The following is a 27,536-nucleotide window of genomic DNA, read 5'->3' on the forward strand; positions in this document are numbered from 1 at the left end:
CGAAATCGTTAGAGACGTTTCCGAAAAAAAAAAACTTAAATGTTAAAAAAGTGGGCTTGGCAGTGGGCAGATTTTTCCAAAAAAAAACTTCCAAAACTTTTTACTTTCTTGGATGAACAAACCCTGAAAATTTCATCGAAATCATTAGAGCCGTTTCCGAAAAAACTTATATGTTAAAAAAGTGGACGTGGCAGTGGGCGGATTTTTCAAAACTTTTTACTCGCTTATATAAACAAACCCTGAAAATTTCATCGAAATCGTTAGAGCCGTTCCCGAAAAAACTTATATGTTAAAAAAGCGGGCGTGGCAGTGGGCGGATTTTTCCAAAAATACTTCCAAAACTTTTTACTCGCTTAGATGAACAAACACTGAAAATTTCATCGAAATCGTTAGAACCGTTTCTGAGATCCCAATTTTATATATATTTATATACATATATATAAACAATTTTAGCTCGTTTAAAGTTATAAGATATAATTTAAAGTTTGGCTTCTTAAAAAATCTTTATTTTCAGAAATGAACAATAAACAATAACATTTCATTACTTTGACGTCTTAAGAGTGAATATGTGAATATGTGTGCGTGATTCTCGTTTTGATTCTGCCTTAAAATTCGGAATCGATTTTCGCTTCTTTTCAGCATTAGAACTGTCATTGTCATTTTTTTTTTCACACGCCGCACGGTTGTCCAAAATGACTTATCTCGTTGCAAAAATCATAACTTTTGAATTGAGGTAGCGGTACAATTATTTTTTAATTTGAAGGAAATTTCCAGGGCTGTTACACCAATTATATTATAATTATATTATATAATTATATATTATATAATATAATTATATATTATATAATTATATATTATATTATAGTTTCTAATATTTACTTCACTTTCTAATATCCATTGTCCTAAATGAGTTTCAGTTAAAACAATTAAATCATAGTTCTTTTCAATTATTATTAAATGTTTAATTTCAGTAAAGTTATTTGTGAGTCCTTGTCTATTTAAAAGCACGCAGTTAAAGTATAACTTTGATTGCTAGTATGCAAATTTAGAACGTTCTTGATTAATTATTTTTAAATAAACTGGACGGGCATCATGATTAGGATTAACATCCAAACGTAGATTTTCTATTGCGAGCACACAATTTTTGCATTTTAAAACTTCACTTTTACATTCTTCTAATTTGTGTTCTTCATTTCACTTTGGACAACATACGTTTTTGGGACATACTCTTGCACAGGACTTGTAACATCTTCTCACATTTATTTTATCGTAAACTGAACATTTATTCCATCCAACATTTAAGCACGGTTTTTCTACACCCAAAATATCCTTAAATAATTTACTATCTACTTCAAGTATTGCATTATATTGCATACTTAGTTGATATCTTTGGTAACACTCAAGGATGTTCATTGAACCTTCAATTTTATTTTGCTTTTTCAACACTTCTATTAAATTATCTTCATTAATTTCCTTATCAATTCCAATAACAATTTTTGGTGCAATTAAGGGTGGAATATTGACATTATAATTGCCTCCCAATTTTTCTTTCAATTTGACTCAATCTTTTTAGTAGTTTCTTCATTTCAACATTGTATCACCATAGCCGTAGCTAGGATTTCATTTCGGGGGGGGGGGGGGGGGGTTACCTCAGACCGAACAAATTTTTTTTTTAAGATTCACAAAACTTTTATCAACTATAGGCGTGTTTTTTCTATAACTCAGTTGCTACTCATTTTTGATTTTATTCGCAAAACAATAATAAAAATTACACAAGTAAGTATTTGTTTTTAAGGCTTGGTCACACCGGAGGGTACATGCGGGAGCGATACGGGTAATTGTATGAAATAAATTTCAAACTGACATATCAACGTTCAGATGTGGAATTTTTTTCATACAATTACCCGTACCGCTACCGCATGTATCCTTCGGTGTGGCCAAGCCTTTATTGTTTTTCGAATAAAATAAAAAAATGAGTAGCTACTGAGTTGTAGAAAAAACACCCCTTAAATGTAACTGCAGTCGATTCTTAATTCCGCTAAAGCAAATGGTCATTAGAACTGTGTCAGAGCGAAAAACTTGCCAATATCCTTTTTAAGTATTTTTTAGGAGAGAAATTCATAGTTAAAAGTTTAAAATAGATCTGCTTACCGTAGAAGAATTTAAGAATGTACCGAATATAAAATGGCCGAATATTCGGCGGCATCTCTAGTTTAAATTGGTACAAGGAGTGATAAGTTGTTTAATATAAATTGCGAGCGTTAACGAGCAAGAAAATTTTTTTGAAGAAATAAATTTGAACCATTATTAGGCTTTATACAAAAAATTATTTCGCACAATTTTATAAATAAAAACATTGAAAAATGAGATTTTTCTCCCACTAAAATTTTGTAGCAAAAAATTGAAATATTCTATTATATCAATTTAGTTCCAAATTAAATCGGGAATACTTAAAATTAAAAATTTTAAATAATCCAAGTTGTTTGGCATGAGCTAATTTTCTAATTTGAAACAATTTGATAAATAGAAAGCTTAAAATATAACGAAAAATTTTACATAGGTACTCTCTGAAATAAAAGGATAAGATGTCGGAAAGACTTAAATAGATTTAACGGTAATATTTCAAAAACGAGATGTGATCGAATATTTTTATCTTCGGGTTCGAGTTCAGCAACCCTTTGAAAAAGTATAGTTTAGCCTCGACACCAAAAACCTTGTAGATAAATACTTGTGTTATTTAAAGGGTTCTTAAAAAAACATTTTAAGGTGTTTCCGTAGTGCTTTAGGAAATGATCAAAGAGGGAGATTTTCAGATAGGTAATTAAATTACTAAAATACAAAAACAAACCATTTAGTACTGCAAATATTAGACTTGTAGATATTTTTTTATATTATATCTTTTGATTTTCTGAAAAAAAAAATTTCGGGGGGGGGGGGGTTAAACCCCCAAACCCCCCCCTAAATACGGCTATGTGTATCACAATCGAATTCGAGATCAGCTGGGTCAATGTTTTCTTTTATAATTTCTTTTGTCTTTTCACTGTTTTGTTCAACATTCTCATTTGGCTTCACAATAACGGACGGCACAATTTTTATTGCAACATCTGCATGTTTTTCTTTTCTTGTCCAATATGTTTGTCTCTTTTTCACTAAGGCTTTTAACATTTTTAATTATGTTCTTTATCTCATCTTGTTTCGCTAAAGCTATTTTATAGCGTTTTCGTTTGGTAATTCTTAGAACAGTCCGGGACTGTCCGATCCGGAATGCCAAACGAACAAACATGGATACTTCTTTTTGATTCTGAAGTTTGGGTTTCTTTGTATTTGTGAAATGCAAAATGCGAATGTCTGATGAAAGTTTTTTTTTTTTGTTTTTGCTTATTTCGTAAAAATTTATGTTTTATTTTTGTTTTCTTCACTTTATTTTAAGTACCTGGGTGACCGAGCTTTGCTCGGTATCCTAAAATGTTATAGCTTTGAGTGAAAAAAAAAATCAAATGTAAACAGCAATTTTTTGGAGTGGGTTTGAGTTTGCAATGACCAGTTTTTTCGCGGGTTACAAAACACCACATTCCCACTTTATAATCAAGTTTATTTAAGTTTGAATATACGACCAGCAATGAATAGAAGGGTTACAGGAATCTGCATTATCGAAAATGCTTACAGCAATGAGATCCCTTTTTGTTCAAATTTTAATTTACGGGTCAGAAAGTTTTGGATGGTGAATATAAAGTTAATCTTTTTTTTTTGTATAGCCTGTCTCTGTTCTATTCTGTATCAGTGGATTAAGACTAAGATTAGGGTGAGAGGTGGGAATAATTTGCCTTATCACTGCGGCCTCTGATGGGCCTATTGTGATGTCCTCTTTTTAGAGTTCACGTAGAAATCCTGAGTTTAGAAAACTTAGTATGTTTTTGGGTGAACTAGCTAGTATGAACTAGTATCAGTGGATGCTTTACTCCTTTCTTTTTTTTACTTATATAGGGTGTCCCAAAAGTAATGGATCAAACGAAATATGCTGATTGGGGAACTTAAGGGCTCTCAGAATTTGGAACCTTGTTCCTCCCAAATCCTTACGGGTTTCAATTTAATGCAATTCTTGTGAAATTTCGAAAAATCCCTACTTGACAACAGTATTTTGCTTCCTGCGCCCATTATTGATATTTGTTTTTTCTTTTTAATTCTTTTACGAAAACATTGCCAATAATTAGGAACAATTAATTAATCAAAATATTTTTTATTCCATACGCCATATTTCGCTGCAAATTAACTAACAGTTTCAAGTTTTATAAAAAATCTATTTCTAACTTTTATTTGCGACCAACACCACAAACAAAATTTTACGCTGTGAAAATGGTTTATTATTTTAAAAAGTTGCCCTGTTATTGTAGTTTTCAAAAAAGTATAAAAGTTTCCTAAGTTGCAGTTAGATCACAAAATATTACAATTTGAATTCAACAAAACAGGGTTTTTCAGAACAAAAAACAACCAACTGAATAAATGATCAATACATGATCAAAAAAGTCATGATCTAAAAAATTTTGTTTAGTTATTATAACAAAAAGAAAAAGAACAATGCGTAAAACATGGAACCATCCCTCAAAATTTTATTGAAGTCGTTGAATCTCTCTCTGCGAAAACAAAACTAATATAAGAGAAAATACTTCCAAAATGTCTAGAGGACTTCAAAATTTCAAAAAAAAAAAAATCTATGGTAAAAAAGTGGGCATGGCAGTGGGCGGATTTTTCCAAAAATACTTACAAAACTTTTAACTCCCTTAGATAAACAAGCCCTTAAAATGTCATCGAAATCGTTAGAGACGTTTCCGAAAAAAAAAAACTTAAATGTTAAAAAAGTGGGCTTGGCAGTGGGCAGATTTTTCCAAAAAAAAACTTCCAAAACTTTTTACTTTCTTGGATGAACAAACCCTGAAAATTTCATCGAAATCATTAGAGCCGTTTCCGAAAAAACTTATATGTTAAAAAAGTGGACGTGGCAGTGGGCGGATTTTTCAAAACTTTTTACTCGCTTATATAAACAAACCCTGAAAATTTCATCGAAATCGTTAGAGCCGTTCCCGAAAAAACTTATATGTTAAAAAAGCGGGCGTGGCAGTGGGCGGATTTTTCCAAAAATACTTCCAAAACTTTTTACTCGCTTAGATGAACAAACACTGAAAATTTCATCGAAATCGTTAGAACCGTTTCTGAGATCCCAATTTTATATATATTTATATACATATATATAAACAATTTTAGCTCGTTTAAAGTTATAAGATATAATTTAAAGTTTGGCTTCTTAAAAAATCTTTATTTTCAGAAATGAACAATAAACAATAACATTTCATTACTTTGACGTCTTAAGAGTGAATATGTGAATATGTGTGCGTGATTCTCGTTTTGATTCTGCCTTAAAATTCGGAATCGATTTTCGCTTCTTTTCAGCATTAGAACTGTCATTGTCATTTTTTTTTTTCACACGCCGCACGGTTGTCCAAAATGACTTATCTCGTTGCAAAAATCATAACTTTTGAATTGAGGTAGCGGTACAATTATTTTTTAATTTGAAGGAAATTTCCAGGGCTGTTACACCAATTATATTATAATTATATTATATAATTATATATTATATAATATAATTATATATTATATAATTATATATTATATTATAGTTTCTAATATTTACTTCACTTTCTAATATCCATTGTCCTAAATGAGTTTCAGTTAAAACAATTAAATCATAGTTCTTTTCAATTATTATTAAATGTTTAATTTCAGTAAAGTTATTTGTGAGTCCTTGTCTATTTAAAAGCACGCAGTTAAAGTATAACTTTGATTGCTAGTATGCAAATTTAGAACGTTCTTGATTAATTATTTTTAAATAAACTGGACGGGCATCATGATTAGGATTAACATCCAAACGTAGATTTTCTATTGCGAGCACACAATTTTTGCATTTTAAAACTTCACTTTTACATTCTTCTAATTTGTGTTCTTCATTTCACTTTGGACAACATACGTTTTTGGGACATACTCTTGCACAGGACTTGTAACATCTTCTCACATTTATTTTATCGTAAACTGAACATTTATTCCATCCAACATTTAAGCACGGTTTTTCTACACCCAAAATATCCTTAAATAATTTACTATCTACTTCAAGTATTGCATTATATTGCATACTTAGTTGATATCTTTGGTAACACTCAAGGATGTTCATTGAACCTTCAATTTTATTTTGCTTTTTCAACACTTCTATTAAATTATCTTCATTAATTTCCTTATCAATTCCAATAACAATTTTTGGTGCAATTAAGGGTGGAATATTGACATTATAATTGCCTCCCAATTTTTCTTTCAATTTGACTCAATCTTTTTAGTAGTTTCTTCATTTCAACATTGTATCACCATAGCCGTAGCTAGGATTTCATTTCGGGGGGGGGGGGGGGTTACCTCAGACCGAACAAATTTTTTTTTTAAGATTCACAAAACTTTTATCAACTATAGGCGTGTTTTTTCTATAACTCAGTTGCTACTCATTTTTGATTTTATTCGCAAAACAATAATAAAAATTACACAAGTAAGTATTTGTTTTTAAGGCTTGGTCACACCGGAGGGTACATGCGGGAGCGATACGGGTAATTGTATGAAATAAATTTCAAACTGACATATCAACGTTCAGATGTGGAATTTTTTTCATACAATTACCCGTACCGCTACCGCATGTATCCTTCGGTGTGGCCAAGCCTTTATTGTTTTTCGAATAAAATAAAAAAATGAGTAGCTACTGAGTTGTAGAAAAAACACCCCTTAAATGTAACTGCAGTCGATTCTTAATTCCGCTAAAGCAAATGGTCATTAGAACTGTGTCAGAGCGAAAAACTTGCCAATATCCTTTTTAAGTATTTTTTAGGAGAGAGATTCATAGTTAAAAGTTTAAAATAGATCTGCTTACCGTAGAAGAATTTAAGAATGTACCGAATATAAAATGGCCGAATATTCGGCGGCATCTCTAGTTTAAATTGGTACAAGGAGTGATAAGTTGTTTAATATAAATTGCGAGCGTTAACGAGCAAGAAAAATTTTTTGAAGAAATAAATTTGAACCATTATTAGGCTTTATACAAAAAATTATTTCGCACAATTTTATATATAAAAACATTGAAAAATGAGATTTTTCTCCCACTAAAATTTTGTAGCAAAAAATTGAAATATTCTATTATATCAATTTAGTTCCAAATTAAATCGGGAATACTTAAAATTAAAAATTTTAAATAATCCAAGTTGTTTGGCATGAGCTAATTTTCTAATTTGAAACAATTTGATAAATAGAAAGCTTAAAATATAACGAAACATTTTACATAGGTACTCTCTGAAATAAAAGGATAAGATGTCGGAGAGACTTAAATAGATTTAACGGTAATATTTCAAAAACGAGATGTGATCGAATATTTTTATCTTCGGGTTCGAGTTCAGCAACCCTTTGAAAAAGTATAGTTTAGCCTCGACACCAAAAACCTTGTAGATAAATACTTGTGTTATTTAAAGGGTTCTTAAAAAAACATTTTAAGGTGTTTCCGTAGTGCTTTAGGAAATGATCAAAGAGGTAAAAACTAGTTTTTTTAAAATCCCTTACCAAACGTTGTAATGGACCACAAAATTGTTGTTTTTCCTTATAAAAACTTCATCGACAGCTTCTTTAACGATACGAAATTGGTATTGACTTTTAGGGAGATTTTCAGATAGGTAATTAAATTACTAAAATACAAAAACAAACCATTTAGTACTGCAAATATTAGACTTGTAGATATTTTTTTATATTATATCTTTTGATTTTCTGAAAAAAAAAATTTCGGGGGGGGGGGGTTAAACCCCCAAACCCCCCCCTAAATACGGCTATGTGTATCACAATCGAACCATTTCCACTTTTTGACATTCCACTGATGTTCAATTCGAGATCAGCTGGGTCAATGTTTTCTTTTATAATTTCTTTTGTCTTTTCACTGTTTTGTTGAACATTCTCATTTGGCTTCACAATAACGGACGGCACAATTTTTATTGCAACATCTGCATGTTTTTCTTTTCTTGTCCAATATGTTTGTCTCTTTTTCACTAAGGCTTTTAACATTTTTAATTATGTTCTTTATCTCATCTTGTTTCGCTAAAGCTATTTTATAGCGTTTTCGTTTGGTAATTCTTAGAACAGTCCGGGACTGTCCGATCCGGAATGCCAAACGAACAAACATGGATACTTCTTTTTGATTCTGAAGTTTGGGTTTCTTTGTATTTGTGAAATGCAAAATGCGAATGTCTGATGAAAGTTTTTTTTTTTTTGTTTTTGCTTATTTCGTAAAAAGTTATGTTTTATTTTTGTTTTCTTCACTTTATTTTAATATAATTTAAAGTTTGGCTTCTTAAAAAATCTTTATTTTCAGAAATGAACAATAAACAATAACATTTCATTACTTTGACGTCTTAAGTGTGAATATGTGTGCGTGATTCTCGTTTTGATTCTGCCTTAAAATTCGGAATCGATTTTCGCTTCTTTTCAGCATTAGAACTGTCATTGTCATTTTTTTTTCACACGCCGCACGGTTGTACAAAATGACTTATCTCGTTGCAAAAATCATAACTTTTGAATTGAGGTAGCGGTACAATTATTTTTTAATTTGAAGGAAATTTCCAGGGCTGTTACACCAATGAATTTCAAGAAAATTGGTTCACAGGGTGTTTAGAAATCATCGGCCGAAAACAGGTTTTCTTTAAAAAAAATGTTTAAATTAAAATTGGTATGGCACTTTGTAGAAATCACTAGTCCACATCTAAAAACAAAATTTCAAAAAAATACAATGTCCCGTTTTCGAAAATTTTATTTTTCAAAAAAAAATGTTCAAAATTTTTTTAAAAAAACAAAAATTATTTTTTTTTGAAATTTTTGGCTTATATTTGAGTTATATAAGTGCTTCTTCACAAAAAGTTTCGTTGAAATCGAACAAGCCGTTTCGGAGAATATCGGATTTAAAAAAAAACGGTTCTATGGCAGGTACCGTTAATAATCCATTCGAGTTCATGCTTTAAGCCGAATAGGGTATGTGTACCAACCAATTTTTGAGCTAAAATAAAAATATTTAGCTCCAGCCTGCAGCTGCATTCAATATCTTAAGAAATGTCAAGACAAATAACAGTTATCCACTTTTCAGACCTATACAATGATTGCGTGCACAAACAAGAAAAACATGCAAGCTTTTGCAAAGGAAATTCACATTATAGAGTCTAAAAATTTTCGAAATTCACATTACAGAGATGACAATGAAAATTTTTGGCGATTCACATTTTAGAGAAATTCGCATTATCGGTAATTCACATTATCGAGGGACTACTGTAGTAATGCTATCAACGATTTTAAGGTTTTAATTTTTAGAAGAAATATTCTCCATTGTAACTGCGTTTACAAGTTTTTTTATCTTTTCTTATTGGTCAGATATTATTTTTTGAAGGATGTTCCGTTGTTCTTGTGCGTGATAATTTTTGATAAATTTGGCGACAAAATGAAGATTTATTTAATATGCTATTTATATCATCAGATCCACTTGTTTCATCTTTAAGACACGTTAGATTCAAAAAAGAGCTTAAGAAAAGCTACTGTCCAGAGCTGATTAATCTAATATTAAAAGTGATGATGATGGCATTGAACTTCTTACTAAAAATTTATAAATTATTGTTTAAGATATTTTATGTATATTTTTACATAGGTACTATGGGTCAAAATCATGGAGGTGGAAAATTTGATGTCCAGGCATTTTTTCAAATCAAAATAACATTTATTTAAAGTTTTTTTCTCATTTACCAATTAAAATAGTAGGCACGCATATACGAATATATTTGTTTCGGTTAGAAAAGTTTAAATTTCTTTTTTATTTGAAATATTTTTTAAAAATACAAAAAGGGTGTTTTTTGAAAAAATTTTAGATTTTTTAAATAATTATGCTTAAACGTTTCTGTATAAAAATTGTGGTCGAAATATATTTTGTCGTTTACGAGAAATTCATAAATCAAAAAAACGGTTCTATGGCAGGTACAAAAAATATTTTTTTTTATTACGAAGAAAGCTTTTATGTGTTTCACTACGCACAAAAATTTTAATCAAAATCGTTAGAGCCGTTTTTGAAAAAAATTAAATTTTCTATTTCTTATAACTTTAAACGAGCTAAAATTGTTTATACATATATGTATATATAAATATATATATGTATATATAAAATTGGGATCTCGGAAACGGCTCTAACGATTTCGATGAAATTTTCAGGGTTTGTTCATCTGTTTGTGAGTAAAAAGTTTTGTAAGTATTTTTGGAAAAATCCGCAAACTGCCACGCCTACTTTTTCAACATATAAGTTTTTTCGGGAACGGCTCTAAAGATTTCGATGAAATTTTTAGGGTTTTTTATCTAAGCGAGTTAAAAGTTTTGGAAGTATTTTTGGAAAAATCCGCCCACTGCCACGCCCACTTTGTTAACATAGAATTTTGTTTTTGTAACAACTTTAAAAATTTCGATGAAATTTTGAGGGTTTGGTCCTCTAGGCGAATAAAATATTTTGGAATTACTTTTAGAAACATCCGCCCACAGCTACGTTTATTTTTCTCACATATAAGTTTTATGCTTATTGATTTCGATGAAATTTTGAGGGTTTTTTCCTCTTGGCAAATACAACATTTTGGAATTATTTTGTCTTATATATTAGTTTTTTTTCGCGGAGACAGATTCAACGATTTCAATAACATTTTGAGGGATGGTTCCATGTTTTACGCACTGTTCTTTTTCTAACAATAACTGAACAACATTTTTAAGCTCATGACTTTTTTGATCATGTATTGAAACTCTTAAGTAATTTGTTAATTTGGTATCACTAATTACACTGTGCAAGTTTTTTGACCTGTCTGAGACAGGTGCGCCATTAACTGTTTGGCCCTATTTCGGACCCGAGAAATCGATTTGAGAATTTTCCACTGTTTCTGCTCAAACGTTATTTGCTACCAGTAGAAAGACATAAACAATTTTGAACAATTTATTTGAAAGTTTTGTGATTTTTTTTTGAAAAAATTTAATAAAAATCGAATTTTTTTACATTGTTTATTAATCCAGGCAAATAAGGGTTTAACCTCGGAATGAATGTTAGTAGAAATTTTTTTTGGTCAATATCTTCCTTTTGCCATTCTATAACATATCTCAAAAGTCTAGAAAAATCTCATGTCCGCTTGTCCCGATTTCAAGGTCAAATCGTGAAATGGAGATTTTCAAAATAAGCAAAAACAGGCTATGGTATTATATACACATATGATACATGATTTCAAGGTATTTTTTAATGCTGATTCCAAAAAACCTAAAATCAAGACAATCTGACGTCTCTGGAAAAAGTTATACCTGTTTTTCATCTGTCAACTCATATTATTAAAACAGTTGCAAACTTACTGCCGAAAAACCCTTAAAAGTTATGGTAGATGAACCAAATTTTGCATGAAGATTTTAGAATTCATCATTATTAAAAATCAAAACAATCCATTACAAAAAATATATATACCTACGAAATAATGGTATTTTTTAATGGAGGGGCAAATTTTAGGATATGCACTAAAGAAGATTCTTGTTCATCTTAGGAATAAGTGCTAATAGGCTAATTTTTTCATTTTAATCTTTGTTTGGATATTCTTTAACTACCCTCAAAAGTCTAAAAAAATCTCATGTCCGCAAGTCCTAATTTTCTTGGTTTGAAAATAAGGTGCAGATTTTAAAAAATTAATAAGAAAAGTTTAAATTTTTATATGTATACCAACATAAGCGACATGATTTAAAGGTATTTTTTAACACTTATTCCAACAAAACTCACAAACAAGTCAACTTGACCATCCCTGAAAAGTAATGCACCTTATTCATGTTGATCTGACACAAATATCTAAAGTGTAGTTTTTCAATTTTTTAAAATCTGCACCTTATTTTCAAACCAAGAAAATTAGGACTTGCGGACATGAGATTTTTTTAGATTTTTGAGGGTAGTTAAAGAATATCCAAACAAAGATTAAAATGAAAAAATTAGCCTATTAGCACTTATTCCTAAGATGAACAAGAATCTTCTTTAGTGCATATCCTAAAATTTGCCCCTCCATCAAAAAATACCATTATTTCGTAGGTATATATATTTTTTGTAATGGATTGTTTTGATTTTTAATAATGATGGATTCTAAAATCTTCATGCAAAATTTGGTTCATCTACCATAACTTTTAAGGGTTTTTCGGCAGTAAGTTTGCAACTGTTATAATAATATGAGTTGACAGATGAAAAACAGGTATAACTTTTTCCAGAGACGTCAGATTGTCTTGATTTTAGGTTTTTTGGAATCAGCATTAAAAAATACCTTGAAATCATGTATCATATGTGTATATAATACCATAGCCTATTTTTGCTAATTTTGAAAATCTCCATTTCGCGATTTGACCTTGAAATCGCGACAAGCGGACATGAGATTTTTCTAGACTTTTGAGATATGTTATAGAATGGCAAAAGGAAGATATTGAGCAAAAAAAATTTCTACTAACATTCATTCCGAGATTTACCCATTTTTTCTCCTTATTTGACTGTATTATATCGTTTTTTCGCTGTTTTTGTTCTCTTTTGCACAAATACATTGCATGTTTTCCATTAAAAATTAATTTAACTGTCAATTTAGTGTTGGTTAAACTTCAACAGTCTATCGATAGCATCGATAACAAAAAAATATCGAGTATATCGATACTTCACAAAACTATCGATAGAGTCAATACTTCCAAATTATTTTACCACAAGGCTACCGATATTATCGATAGTTTTTCTTAAAACTATCGATACAATCGATAGTGGAAAATATCGATACAATAGATAATGGAAACTATCGATATCTACCAAACACTATGTTAATTAGTTGTTTACATCCAATGTCAAACGAAAACTAAACTTGTAGTTCAAATTGTGTTTTTCTCACATTTTTCAAAAAAAAAGTTGCCATTTTGAACAAATAATTAATCACAACAAAAACATTACTGTTAAAAAAAGAGCCAAGTTCTCCTATGTTGAAATTATGCTGGCACAAAAAGTACTGAGATGTAAAAGTGTACTAAGTTCTAAAGTTCGGGTTCAAATTCGTATCAATAAAATTTTGATTGTTCTCTTGACAATTTTTCTTTTAATTACCGATTTTTAAAGTTATTTCAAAAATTGCCAAGTAAACAATCAAAATTTTATTGATACGAATTTGAACCCGAACTCAAGAACTTGGTACACTTTTACATCTCAGTACTTTTTGTGCCAACATAATTTCAACATAGGAGAACTTGGCTCTTTTTTTAACAGTAATGTTTTTGTTGTGATTTCAATACTTTTTGCAAGGTATGGCTGTGGAATTGAAAATCTCTATATTTGATAAAAATTCAGTGAAAATGGGCGGTTGCTACGCCCCCTTTCTAAAATTCTCAAATTTTAAATTTTTTCCTTTATACAAACTACCATCTCTACCATTCTACCAAATTTCAAGATTCTAGGATAATCAAAAGTGCTCTATAATATTTAATGAAAATTCAGCGGAAATGGGCGATTGCCACGCCCTGGCTGAAATTCTCAAATATAAAATTTGTTCCTTTGTACAAACTACCATCTCTACCATTCTACCAAATTTCAAGGATCTAAGATAACACAGGTCAACACGAAATTTGTGCTTGGGTTGTGACTATGAAATTATGATAGATATATTGATACTCATCTGGAAAATATTTTTCTTTTTATTTTTAATTTGCTTTTGAGGTCAGCAGAGCAATTTCCAGTATTCAAGAAAATCTGTCTTTTACAAAAATTGTCGGACGTAATTTTGGCAAAAACTCGAGAACGTCTTAACCGATTTGGCTGTTTTTTGTTTTCTTTTCTTCATTTTAATGCTGTTTTCATATTCATATTCAGAAAAATTAAAAAAAGAAGAAAAAAGAAAAATTGTGTCGAAATTTTCGTTTTGTTCGAATTTTTGTCAAATGGGAGCTTGAGGCATTATTTGATACCTTCTATTTTCAATATTTATGGGTAAAGTAAATCACTCTGATGATATTTAAATCTACAAAAATAACTGTATCCAAACTGTAGACAAACTAATTCATATTGAAATTCTTTATTTATTGAAACATTAAATTAATTTGTTTGCATAGTATTTTTATTATTTTGTTGCATATACAGGGTGTCTAGAAAATAATGGATCAAACGAAACTTAATATCTCTCAGAATTTGGTAGCTTTTTCAGCCTAAATCCTTACGGTTTTAATATGCAGTTCTTGTGAAATTTCCCTACTTTGCAACAGTATTTTGCTTCCTCTGCCCATAATTGATTTTTGTTTTTTACAATTCTTTCAATAAAACATTGCTTAATAATAAGAAACAATTAATTAATAAAAATATTTTTTATTTCATAAACCATTTTTCTGCAAATTAATTAACAGTTTCAAGTTTCGTAAAAACTCAATTTCTTACTTTTATTTCAGAGCAACAAGACGAAAAAAATTTGTATTGTGTGACTCCGGTTTATTATTTTTAAAACTTATCCCGGTATTGCAGTTTTTAAAAAAGTATAAAAGTTTCCAAAGTTGAAGTTAGATCTAAAAATATTACAGTTTGAACTCAAAAAACAGGGTTTTTCAGAGCAAAAAACCCTTGTATTCTTCATAACTTTTTTCCTATAATTTAAGTCAAATAAAGTGCTTTAGCAAAAATTTAGACCTTTCAATTATCTACATTTTATACCTTAACAGTTTTTTTGTACAATGCACGGTTCTTGCACTATAGCTCATAAAACTCGAGTTAGACTCACAGCACAAATAATTATATACAGATATCTCATCTTCATAGAAAAAAGTGACATATGAAACTGAAAATCACCACTTTGAAGAGCTTTTAAAAAAGCTCTTTTCAATGAAAAATTTGAGAAATTTTAAAATGCTTTTATTTCTCTTTGGAATTTTGATTATTTATTCTCTGATTCTCTTTTACGTGGTCTTTGAGAGTTAGTATCATGTGTTTTCACCGCTCTGCCTCAGACAGAGCGAGAAGATCTTTTTGTATGGATAGAAAAGAAAAAAAAAATCATGGGCATAACGGTCTTGACTCTTGAGTTGGAATCGTTTTTTTTTTCTGTATCTCTGAAATTTGTTCTTGTATTCTTGTTGTGTTTTTGCATTGCAAAATCGCGCTTTAACTGTTTCTTTTTTAAGACGGGATTTTTGGAAGAAAAATATAATTGTGTGTGTGCAGATGGATTGTGGACGTATTTAAAAATAAAAACCTGAGCAATAAATGCATTTTTTTCTCTCATATTTTTTTCATAAGCTAGGTTCAGGTTGAGATGAGGAATAAAAATATGAGGTGTACTGTGGTGTTGCAATATTGTTTGTCAATTAAAAAAATGGAAAGGCAAACAGAATGCACATATGTGTTTTTTTTTCTGTCCATAGAAGTAGACCTTGTAGCTCGAGTATCAAGTCGTCCTACCTACTCACAAAAGATCTATTAGAAGAGAAAGAAAGAATAAGGAATACCTATGTACTAGTATCTACATACATATTTGGGTTGGTTTTTTGTTTTTGTTTGTTTGTTTTTTTTTGCAATTTAGTTTTGTTTTTGTTTCCTTGGATGGTGGCAGAGGCGGCGGAAGGGGTGTGCGGAGTGTGCCCCCGCACACGGCCCTGCTATTAGAGGGGCCCCGCGGTCGCTAAATGAAAATGTCTTCGAAATAATAAAATCCGAAAAACCATGTCTCTTCTCTTTATTCAAAACAATCAAATAATTGAAATTGGCTTGTTTCCACTCGATTTCTATAATTCCATCGAGATGAGTCGAAGCATACATTGGCCACTTTTTGCAAAAGTAGGAAAGAAAAAATAAATTAAACAATTTAAGATTATTGTTTGTTTTTTTTCTCAACTGAAGCAGATAATTAGTTTGCCCAGATTATATAAAATTTTGCTTTTAAAATTCCCAATTAAATTTAAAATACAAAATCTCAGTGATAAAACAGTTTTTTTTTCTCTTTTCTATTTTTCAATTTTGTATAGGTATTTAAAATTGTATGAAATAAGTTTTTGTAAAGGTTAAGAATGGGTAAACTTTACTTCGCTTAAAAAAATTCTTTGCTCGCTTACGCTCGCAATTTATATAAACTGATTTATTACACTTTCTAGCAATTTGAACACTTTGTTACTTAGGACTTAAGAACATTTCTGATTCCGCCGCCAATTTAATGATTAAAAAGGACCATTTTCTTCAGTGGAATTTTCGAATTTTCGCTGTTCGAAATTCCGTATTCGAACACATTTTGCGGATTCATTGATGTTTCAAAATACGGACGGATTTACAATCCACCAAACTTTAAAAACCCGTTTTAAATCAAAAATTTTGCTCAAACAAACATGCGAATAATTTATCAGTTATTTCGTAAAAAAAAATTAAATGATTGATAAGTACCTATCTAAGAGAGAAAAGCAAACATCAACAAAAACAATTCCAATTTTGTATATATCTTCCTGTATTTAGCAGGGGGAGCCCCTTGGTTTTTTCCGGTCTCTTCTTCTTCAACTCAAAAGCAAAATTGAATGACCAATTAAAAGAAGCAATAAGTCCTCAATATTCCTAAAATTACATTTTGATGTAAATCTTGTCTCTATACAAAAGAAAGAAAAAAAAAACGATTTTCTAATAGAAATCTATGGAGCATAAGTCCATTTTTTTCGAAAATCTATTTTCGTTTGGTCTTAACTGCATAACTCTAAGTAAACTAGTTCTAAAGATATTCAATGGCCCTAACCACACTTAACTTCTTTTTTCTAAAATTATATTTGATCATAATGGCATAACTCCAACTTGTGCTGTTTTGACCAATCAAAAATGTTTATACTTTTAAATAAGTGTTTGGTCAAAACAGCACAACTAAGTTCCTTCGTTCGAAAAATTAAAATTCTTTAAAAAAAATATAGGCACTAAGGACACAACTCGAAATAATCTTATTCTTGAACGAAAAATAGTTTGGTCAAAACAACATATCTCACTAAAAAACATATAAATACGCTTAAAAATTATTTATTCTTACTTTATTTGTGTAAATATTATAATTTAAAAAATAATTGCATCCCAATATACTTGCATTAAATAAAATTGGATTTGGGGGCATTTCTCAAACTTTAAAATGCATTTATCTCAAAACGACGATTTTGGACTTATGTTGTTATTACCAAACTCCATAGAAATCATATACATATACAAGTGATTTAAAAAAAAAACAATAGTTTAAAGAATGAAACAAATCCCGGCCTTATTTTTTTCTTCCTACTGATAAATTTTAATTTTTTTATTTTAATAAAGCAATGGCACTCAGCTATATTACAGGTTGTTTGAAAGTATAAATTTTCAAATTTAAAGACTAACGTGAGACTAGCCTAACCACATTCTTAGAACCATCAAATAAAGAAGTTGTGCAGTTATTTGCGTTTTGCTAACAATAAGATGAGATGGATTTATTAACCTTTTCCAATTGGTAATTCAATTGATATTTTTATATTCTAAAAAAGAAACCGAGAAACTGACGAAAACAAGAATTTTTACATTAAAATAAATAGCTATATTATATTGTACCAATTTTAGAAAAGTACAATTTAATCAAAAAAGAAATCAAGAGTTAGTTTTTATTTTGATGAAGAAAGTTTGATTTTTATTTGAATTGTCAAATTTTAGAAAATTTTGCATTTAATTTTTCTGAAATTTGGAATGTAGATTAAAAATTTCTGCAAAATTTCATATCAATTTTACTTAAGATAGTTTTTTTCCGAAAAATGTTTATAGCGATTTCTAACAATTTTGATTTTTTCTAAAAACGCGCCCTAATAAAAGAAATCAAATTGCTGAAGTTCATTCTAGATGTTGTTTTTTTGTTTGATTTGAAGAACGAATTATTTTTTTTTGATATGTACGTTTTAGAACATTTAACAAAAAATCTTATTTATATAAAAAGTTTTAAAAATTAAAGCAATCTGAAACTTTAGAAAAAGTTCGTGAGATCGAGTCGTGCATTTTGTTTTTCATCTACAGCCCTGTTCCATTGGAAGTGGTAGTCTTCTAATAGTAGATGTTTTGGTTAATCTAGTACTATCATCTACTGTCTTGGAAATCGCTAGTAAACTACTAGTAGTACTTTGCCACCTCCCAAAGGAACAGGGCTTACATTGAAATGAAACGTTTTGTCTTAAGTTTGTTATTAGAATTTTGAACTTGAACTTGGACGGAAGATTTGATACTTTTTTTCAAAATAATAGTCCAAATTGATTTTCTCAGGGGCCCCGAAAATTTACTCTAGCACACGCCTCATTTTGGTCTAGCGCCGCCTCTGGATGGTGGGATTGAGTAATTGTGTGTAGGTATGCAAAAGGATTGTGAATGCATTTTAAGAAAGTAGGTAGGTACCTAGTACTACCTACCTGATCAATGAATGAAATTTTGTTCTTTAATATTTTTTCATAGGATAGGTTAGGGTTAGGAATATACAAATGAGATCTGGTTTTGGGATATTTTTTGGAAATCAAGGAAAAAAGAATGCATGCACAGTTTTATTTGTTTGCGCATTGATTTGGTTTGTGGTTTTTTTTTGCCTTGTTGAACTGGGGTATGAAATCATGAGTATCTAATTAGGTAGGTGAAACAAGTAGGTACAGGGTCGGACTGGGGCAAAAGGGCCCGGGTGGCAAAATGAAAAAGGGGCACCGCTGCATAAAAAAAAATTACAATACTACAAACGTTTCTCGAAGAAGAAAAGAGATATTTAAGAGATTTAACGGATTTAACGGATTTAGAAAGACAAGATTTAGTTCTTTTAGAAACCGTTACAAATTTATTCATAACAAATAAACAAATGCTAAGAAATAACCTTGAAAACTGATAAAAAGCGGCATTTTCGATATTCTAACGGGATTATCTCAAAAACGTGATGTGATAAAATTTTTTTGACTTCGGATTCGAGCTCAGCACCCAAAAAACCGATAGAAAAGTATATCTTGGTGTCTGTCACAAAAACCTTGTAAATTCCTCCTTTATTTAGTTCTTTTATTTTTCATGTCTTGTAGATAAACGAAAGGAATTACACATTCTAATTTTGTTGTTGTTTCGTTTGTGTAGAGTTAAGAAAATTACCTACTAATTTAACAATAAAATTATTTAGTGGAGTAACTGTAGCTAAAAAAATGTTGTAAAGGGCGGAAACAGATCCGATATTCATGATCTTTTCTTACAAACGTCGGTAATTTAAAAATACTCTTATCTCTATGAAAAATTGCTTGAAAAATTGCACTGCTTCCGTTTTGCTTTAAAAATTTAAATTACTTAAGACTTCAATTTATGTTTTGTTGGTTTTTTTCAAAAAAAAAAAAAATTCCTAAATGATATGAAAAGATTGCCTGAGTTATTTGAAGACATTATTAAAGCCGCAGAAGCAATTTTCTAACAAATTGACAAATTTCAAAATCAAGTATACGGAAACTGAAAGCAGTGTATTTGAGAAACTGGTCCCCAAACTCAGAATTTTGAACTTATCTTTCATTTCTTTTAATATTTAGTAGGTATAGAAGAACGGTCACGTAGTGAGCAATTACAGTGAAATTTAAACCCATAAAATTATGAAAATTATTATTAGATACCTAAACCATAAACAATGATTTAGTTACTTCACTAATCAATTTAATTCAGATGATAATTTATTACATAACATTAATTGATTCTGCATCAGCTACTAAGTACATTAATCAACAGTATTTTTTTCGCGCAATATTCTTATATTATATGCATACAAGAGTGATTTATACAGGGTGATTCAGGAGTAATGTGCCAAAAAGCTAGAGCGTGTAGGTTAGGTCGAGACAAGAAAAACATCGTATGGGAGGGAGGGTCTATTCCCCTTCGTTTAGCGGGGAGGGGCAATTTAAAAAAAAATTGACTTATTTTGGAAAAAAAATTATTAAAAATCAAAGGTTATACTAATAATAACGTGTTACACCTTTTTGTAAAGCCAAAACCCTAGTCTTTTACAAATATTTTAAACAAAGCCATTTTAATGCACAGTTTTTGAAAAATTAATTTTTATAATAAAAATTTTGAAAAGAAAAGAATCCATGGGCAGCGAGCACCCCAGACATAGTAAGAAAAATTCTCAGGTAAGTTTTCAGGTGTTATCAATGAAAAAAGTTGATCAATTCAGGATTAATCCAATACGGTATCACTTTATTGTAACCTTAATTAAGTCTTAATGTTTAAAAAATAGTTGACGAATGGTTAATGTTTCATAAATTAATTTATCAACAAGTCCAGCCATGTTAAAACAAAAAATAAAGAGGTTTTTTAGAAAAAAGTAGTTTTGGTTTTTTGTTAATTTTCGAAAATCACAAAATATTTTTCAATTTGGTTTTTTGTTTTTGCTTACAAAACTAAATTAGTACTTAATTATATGAAATTTTGAAAAAAATTACTTTGAAATTTTTTTTTTTCAAAATTTTTATTTTAAAAATTAATTTTCAAAAACTGTGCCATAAAATCGCTTTCTAAAAAATGTTTGTAAAAGACTAGGGTTTTGGCTTTTCAAAAAGGTGTAACACGTTATTGTGTTACACCACCCCCCCCCCCCTCCCATACAATTTTTTTCTTGTCTCGACCTAACCTACACGCTCTAGCTTTTTGGCACATTATTCCTGAATCACCCTGTATAATTGAATATGAATAAAAAAAAAGTTTCAAAAAAATTCAAAAATTTTTGAGAAACGCGACCTTTTCTATAAAAGGTTTAAAAGGTCCTAAAGCAAATTTTCCCTCTACGGAATCACTCTTAGTTACCAATTTTCAAGTAGGAAAATCGCTACAGATCGAGATAGATCGCTTTTTGTTATCTCGAGTTCGATTTTTTTTACGAATTCTTAACTTTTCCGTAAATCGTAAACCGCAAGTAAAAAAATGAATTTAAATTTAAAAGAATATTTTTTGAAAAAAAAAAAATTTAATTGAAAAAAAAAAACGTTTATTGCAACTGAAAAAAATTGCATCAATACAAAAAATTGTATGAGGTACAACAGAAAAATATTTTCATTAAAAAAATAATTATTGCAATTAAAATTGTAAGAAGTTCGACGAATATTAAAAATGAACTATTTATTGCCCACACCCCCACACTTTGCATTGATTTGTTTTTTCTATGGAGAATTTTTTTTTTAATTGCAATAGGTACAATTTTTTTTAAGGGAAAATATTGTTTTTGTCAATAAAGATGGTGCAATAGTATTTTTTTAATGCGGAACAATATCAAGTTGCAGTAAATATTTGTTTTAAAAAAGATTTTTTTACAACCCTGCTTTTTTTTCCTTGCTTCCATCAAAAAAATAAAGTTCATCTAAGAACTTGCTTACCTACCTATCCATCTACCAAAATTTTCACAGATTTAAGCGACGCATACACACCGGAGCGAACACACAAGTATCTTGTCTATGGGCCGTCCGCCTTATGCACGCAGACGTCATGTCGCCCAACGACATCGGCTTAATGTATAAGCAGATACGCACACTATGCTCATGTTCATATTTCACCAACACTCTGCACCTCATATGTATGTCTATATGTCTACACACAATTGAACAATCTGATCGGTGCCCAGTGCCCATGAAATCTCAAAATCAGCCGACACTCTCTTATAAAATATTTTCAATTACAAACAGTTTATGTACATATCGTCGGCGTAAAGCAAAATTGTTCTTAGTCCTTAAGGAATCCTATGTACTTAGAACAATTTTGCTTTAAGCCGACGATATATACCTATTTGAAATATTTCACAGCAGCTGATTGCTTAGAAAGTCAAAGACGAATTGAAATCACGTCTATCTACCCACTTCCACTCCTTTTTTTATTTTCGCGGGAGAGTGAGTAAGGTCATGGTCGTAAGAGATCCTTTTTATTGTTCTCTTTTTTAATTAAAAAAAAAGCTTTTTTGTCGGCTGAAAAATTCTCTTCTCCTTTTTGATTCCAATTTAAAAAGCCCTTGTCGGCTGAAACGTGTCGGCTGGAAAAAATTTTGATGACAATTTTTTTCTATGGGATGTGATATCTGTATATAATTGTCTGTGCTCACAGGGTATGAAAATTGTATTTTTGCTCCCAACACTATAAAAGCAAATCTTAGGAGGGGAAAGGGTGATTATCTCTTGTTTTGGTTTACAATAAACCCAAAAAGTGCAAATTAAACCCAAGCACAAAAAATATTTTTATTTTTGTCGACCTGTGTAATCAGAAGTGCTCTATAATATTTAATGACAATTCAGCAGAAATGGGCGGATGCCACGCCCCCTGAATTGAAAATCTCAAATTTTTTTTCCCTTTGTATACACCACAAGTACTATTACCGTGTAAAATAGTAATAATAAATAATTTTGATGATCTGTCAGTGAGTGAGTGAGTGAATCAGTCAGTCAGTTATGGTTTTTGCGATTTTTGAAGCCCTATATCTCAGAAACTACTCATCGTAAGAAGCTGAAATTTTGTGAGGAGTTTGGTTTTGACCAGCTCAAGAAATGTTTGAAATTTCTAGCATCTTTGGTGTGGAAGTTAGAGGGGGGTCGAAAATGGCCTGAGTTGTTTCCTGTAAATAAGGGTGTAGTGCCAAAGTTGCTAGAGAACTTGGCTGGGCACTACTGTGCCCCTTGATTTACACTTAAAAACGGATTTTCAAAATTTTCCACTAACCGGTTTCCAAAAAATTGATTTTTCAAAAAAAAATTTTGAAATATTTTTTAAAAATACAAAAAGGGTGTTTTTTTGAAAAAATTTTAGATTTTTTAAATAATTATGCTTAAACGTTTCTGTATAAAAATTGTGGTCGAAATATATTTTGTCGTTTACGAGAAATTCATAAATCAAAAAACGGTTCTATGGCAGGTACAAAAAATATTTTTTTTTTATTACGAAGAAAGCTTTTATGTGTTTCACTACGCACAAAATTTTTAATCAAAATCGTTAGAGCCGTTTTTGAAAAAAATTAACTTTTCTATTTCCGTTATATGACAGGTACCGTTAGTTTTGGTCCTAAAAAAAAGAATTTCAATTTTTCCTCTAGGGAATCACCCCAAACTGTACCAAGTTTAAAGAAAATAGCTCCAGTAGTTAAGGCTGTAGCTCGAGGTTCCTACAGACAGACAGACAGACAGAATTGCCGGACCCACTTTTTTGGCATTCTCCATCATCGTAATGTCATGTAAAATTGTTATCTCGAGTTCGATTTTTTTTGCGAATCCTAAACTTGCCCTATAGTATCGCAAGTAAAAAAGAAAGAAGTAAAGCATCCACTGATACAGAATAAAACAGAGACAGGGATAAAAATAGTTTTTCTTCATACTAAGCTTTACCGGCAAGGCTAATTTTGAAAAAAAGATTAACTTTATGTTCACTATCAAAAACTTTCTGACCCATGAATTAAAATTTGAACAAAAAGGGATCTCATTGCTGTAGACATTTTCGATAATGCAGAATTCCTGTTACAGTAACCCTTCTATCCATTGCTGACCGTCGCTTGTATATTCAAACGTAAATAAACTGGATTACTGGGAATGTGGTGTTTTGTAACCCGCGAAAAAACTGGTCATTGCAAACTCAAACCCACTCCAAAAAATTGCTGTTTAGGCCTCAGTTATAGCTATCAGTAAAATCCATCATTAAAAATTTTGTTTAGCTATTTTGAATACTTTAAACTTTTATTTTGAACAAAATATTGATGAAATAAGTTGAAAGCTCATTTTTACTAATTTTTTCAAAAAGAAGCATTGCATTTGGTGTTAAATTTTATTCACAAATCCAATTTATAAATTTTACTGATGAAGTTTCATTTTACTGAACAACTGTTTTCCAAATGCCAAAAAAAAAATCCGTTTTGTTTTACTGATGGCGTTTCATTTTTACTGTTCCGGTGCCATCATTAAAAAAATTACTGATGCAATGATCAGTAAAAAAATAGTTTGGCGAGCGAATGGTCAAATAAACATTATAATTTAATGAAGTAAATTTACTGATTGCTATGAACGCTCATCAGTAAAACATTTCAGATTCCTGATGGTGCAATTTTCAATGATGGATTTTACTTATAGCTATAACTGAGGCCTCACATTTGACTTTTATCACTGAAAGTTATAACATTTAAAGATACCGAGCAAAGCTCGGTCAACCAGGTACTTCCATTTTATATACCCAAAAACAGCGTTCCCGGACATGTCCATAACTCAAAAACTGATATTCAAATGACTTAAAAACACATTAAAGTCAACTATTTTTAAGTATTTCTTTTCTTAATACTACATATAAACAATACTTTTTATAAATTGGTACATCTCGACTTCGAACAAAATTTTTTTTGAAAGTTTTTTCAATTATTTTGAGAGTTTCCCACTGTTTTTAGTCATTTTTCAACCAAAAACAATATTTATATTGCTAATAATTCTGCTCAAACGGTATTTGCTACCAGTACACAGTGGGTCACCTCCCATACAAAGTGCGGTCAAAAATTTAATAACCATTTTTTTTTTAATGAAACACCTGTATTATCATTTTATATGATTTATTATTGCAAAAAAATGCATCAAGTCAGTTTTTTAAAATTTTGGTTATTTTCAAGAAAAATAAAAAAAGGTAAAAAAAAAAATTTTTTTGAAAATATAAAAAAAAAAATGGTTAATGTCGGAAATGGACCTGCCTGTCAGTCGAGCACTTTACCCTTACCCTCTAGTTCAGTCTTTTATAAAAATAATAGTGCCAAAAAGGATTTTTTTTAGTTTTACGTTGTAATTTTTTTTTTCTTCGTGTATCGTCATTTAAACTCGTATTACTCGAAAAGGGGAAAAAAGGGGAAAAAACGGCGCTTTTATTTCGAAAGGTAGGACGGTATTCTTCATTTGAGAACTTAAATTGTAGAGGGCACTCGAAGGCAAACCAACTAAATCTCTAATTTAATGAAAATTGAGCTAAATAAAAATGGTTAAAATTGCTTCGCTAACGAGCCCCATTACAATTAGCCTTAATGTTATTTAACAATATAATTTATGTTTTTAGAAAGTATTAACCTTCTCGTTTAATATCCATAACAATTTAATACTGTTCACAATTTTTAACACCCGCTATCACTATCGCAAGTTCACACCTTATAACTGCAGCGATTAAAAAACTGTACCCTTTTTTATATACCGACTTTGAATGGCTATTAAGAAATGAAAAAAAGGGTAACCGTCAAATTTTTTTTGGTTTTGGTTCGATGGGAGATTGTAGAACGTTGTTTAATCATTAGATTTTAAAAAATTGACATTTACTTTTTTTATTTTTGACCTATGGCGGGACCCACTGTGCAGTAGAAAGACATTATAATCAATTTTGAACAATTTATTTGAAATTTTAGTGATTTTTTTTTTTTTTATTGAAAAAAAAATTGAAATTTTTTACATTGTTTATCGTTTTTTTTTCGCTGTTTTTGTTCTCTTTGCACAAATACATTGCATGTTTTCCATTATAAATTAATTTAACTGTTAATTTAGTGTTGAATAAACTTCGACAGTCTATCGATAGCATCGATAACAAAAAACATCGATACTTCACAAAACTATCGATAGTTTAATACTTCCAAATTATTTTACCACAAGGCTACCGATATTATCGATAGTTTTTTTCTTAAAACTATCGATAATGGAAACTATCGATATCTATCAAACACTATGTTAATTTGTTGTTTACATCCAATGTCAAACGAAAACTTAACTTGTAGTTCAAATTGTGTTGAATTAATTTCAAAGCTATTTTTTTTTATGAGAAATTGTACGAGTGGTTTTAAAACTTTTTGCTACGTATGAAAAATATTTCAATTTAAAAGTTATAAGAGACGTCGAATGGGCACCAAGCATTATTTGTTCAAATTGTTATAATAAGCTTATCTAATGGTCAAGTCTGGGTTTTGGAGTCCAGATCCAAAAGATCACAGTGAAGGTAACTGCTACGCATGTGTAAATAAATTCGCCAGATTAACTCGTTGCAAAACTATTTACAAAAGTGTTCCGTGCGCTCAAATGCCAATACCTCATTTAGATGACATACCGATTCCAAAGTGTCCAAGTCCATCTGATGAATATATACCACCTTCCTTTCAATCAAAGCCAGAATCATCACTTTCGGCTTATCAACCTTGTGAATTAGAAAAGACTTGTAATCATGTTGAGATTTCTCAAACGCGTTTAAATATAATGGTACGACAGCTAAAATTGTCGCAAAGGCAATTGCAACGAAAAAAATTAAACACAATTTGAACTACAAGTTAAGTTTTCGTTTGACATTGGATGTAAACAACGAATTAACATAGTGTTTGGTAGATATCGATAGTTTCCATTTTAAGAAAAAACTATCGATAATATCGGTAGCCTTGTGGTAAAATAATTTGAAAGTATTGAAACTATCGATAGTTTTGTGAAGTATCGATATACTCGATATTTTTTTGTTATCGATGCTATCGATAGACTGTCGAAGTTTAAACAATACTAAATTAACAGTTAAATTAATTTTTAATGGAAAACATGCAATGTATTTGTGCAAAAGAGAACAAAAACAGTGAAAAAACGATAAACAATTTCGATTTTTTTTTTCAATTAAAAAAAAAAAAAAACTAAACTTTCAAATAAATTGTTTATAATGCCTTTCTAATGGTGGCAAATAACGTTTGAGGCTAATAATTAGCAATATAAAATTTGTTTTTGGTTGAAAAATGACTAAAAACAGTGAAAAATTCTCAAAATAATTGAAAAAACTTTCAAAAAAAATTTTGTTCGAAGTCGTACCGACAAATCGAAAAACTAATGACGCCAATCGATTTCTCGGGTCCGAAATAGGGCGAAACAGTTAATCGCGCACCTGTCTCAAAAATTTTTTTCAAAAAACTAAAACAGTGAAAAATTCTCAAAATAATTGAAAAAAACTTTCAAAAAAATTTTTGTTCGAAGTCGTACCGACAAATCGAAAAACTAATGACGCCAATCGATTTCTCGGGTCCGAAATAGGGCGAAACAGTTAATCGCGCACCTGTCTCAAAAATTTTTTTCAAAAAACTTGCACAGTGATTTAGAGGTCGCAACGCTACCGGCATTTAAAGCTTCATGGTATGGTGAATTTGTGGAATCAATTTAAAAAAACATGAATTATGTTTTGTTTAAACATTTTTTATTATTTATACAATTTAATATACCAGCAATTTGCCAGAAAGCCATAGCGGTTTGATTTGGTTGAGATAAGACCATAGTATTGGAGGGGAGGGGGGGGTGGTTTATTCCCCTCTTTTTAGCGTGGATGCCAAATTTTCTAGGAATTTGACTTAGATTGAAAAAAAAAATATTAAAAATCGAAGGTTATATCTACAATAACTTCCTATACCTTTTTGGAAAGC

At 30.1% G+C, this 27,536-nt stretch overlaps 1 protein-coding gene and 1 long non-coding RNA gene across 2 annotated transcripts in view; both read left to right on the forward strand.

Annotated features, from left to right (window-relative positions):
• LOC129907288 (ribosome biogenesis protein WDR12 homolog) overlaps window positions 1-27,536 on the forward strand; it is a 249,072-nt gene that overhangs the window by 38,123 nt on the left and 183,413 nt on the right. The gene's annotated exons all lie outside the window — the stretch shown is intronic.
• Window positions 1,642-27,203, forward strand: LOC129907289 (uncharacterized). The gene is made up of 2 exons (XR_008771000.1): window positions 1,642-13,173; window positions 22,646-27,203. It is a non-coding gene; the product is annotated as an uncharacterized LOC129907289 (long non-coding RNA).

Source organism: Episyrphus balteatus, chromosome 1, assembly GCF_945859705.1.
Source record: "Episyrphus balteatus chromosome 1, idEpiBalt1.1, whole genome shotgun sequence".
NCBI lineage: Eukaryota > Metazoa > Arthropoda > Insecta > Diptera > Syrphidae > Episyrphus > Episyrphus balteatus.